This window comes from Anneissia japonica, unplaced genomic scaffold, assembly GCF_011630105.1.
Source record: "Anneissia japonica isolate Jap-2015-1 unplaced genomic scaffold, ASM1163010v1 scaffold1525_len913038_cov183, whole genome shotgun sequence".
In the NCBI taxonomy this organism is placed as follows: Eukaryota; Metazoa; Echinodermata; class Crinoidea; order Comatulida; family Comatulidae; genus Anneissia; species Anneissia japonica.
This window is the reverse complement of record NW_022728504.1, coordinates 512,040-513,168: the sequence shown is the minus strand read 5'-3', so window position 1 is coordinate 513,168 and position 1,129 is coordinate 512,040.

The window sequence follows — 1,129 nt, the reverse complement described above, 5'->3', positions numbered from 1 at the left end:
TGAAATCAGAAATACTGCCTGTAGGCAAATCATTGTTGCTAAAAACTGATGCTGTAATAGCAGCTCCTTGCTGTTCAACCCTCGTGGCTCGTATACCCAGTGTGCTCAAATGACTCATGTGCACTATGAAGAACTGGCTGTTATGGTGTTACCGTGCTCTACTGTTCCATACATCGCCTAGTGCCCTGTTTTGGACTGATGAGTGTCTGGCAATGTTTTACCGTGTTGCTCACATACCGAAAGGACCCTTAGGGCAGAATTGGGTGTGTGTGTGTGTGACTGTGTCTGAAGAATTCTCCCTACGCTTTATGCCAGCAAAAATCGAAGCATTTTATTGCAATATTTTTTTTTGTTCGAATTATCATGCCACCTTGACATATCGACTTAATTTTTATTTCAATATTCCCGTTATTGTGTGGACGCTATTTAAAAAAAAAAACAACTTTGGTTTAAATAAAATAAAAAGATACATAGGTCTTAATTTGGATGGGTTACCGTATTATTTTAGACACGATATACGTCACAATTAAGTTGTCACTATTTACAAAATCATTGTGACGGTTTACATCATATAGACGTTACCGTAACTGTCAATCCTCGTACCATACCGTATAGGCGTACCCCTCGGAAAGCTACGAAATTTCAGTTTCCACAAGCCAAATTTGATAAATTTTTAAAAATAAAAATTCTTCAGGCGTTTTTTTCACGTTTTCAGAAAATTTATCTCAAGAAGTGCTTCTTTACTTTACCTCATAGAGTATAATGAGTTTTCTTAATCATACATTAAAATTGTTGAGTATTTTCGTGTATTATTATTACAAAAAATGCCTAATTTACAAAATTCATACCAGCCCAGGGCGTACGCCTTCACATACAGAAGTTCAAGTAGGGGCCTAAGTAGGGAATTTTCAGTGCTCTAATACTGTTCCAATGAAGTATTCGGCTCAAATGAACGCGGGATGATTGCTGCTTTCACATCGGATCCAAACCTAATTTCGGACCGCTTTTCCGATGCGCAGAACACTAGTGTGGTACCAGTGGCGTATCTACGGGTGCGCCCCCCCCCCCAAATGACTTGCAAGTAGTTACAAATCACCTAAAATTACCTTATTTTGCGAGTTGGCGACCC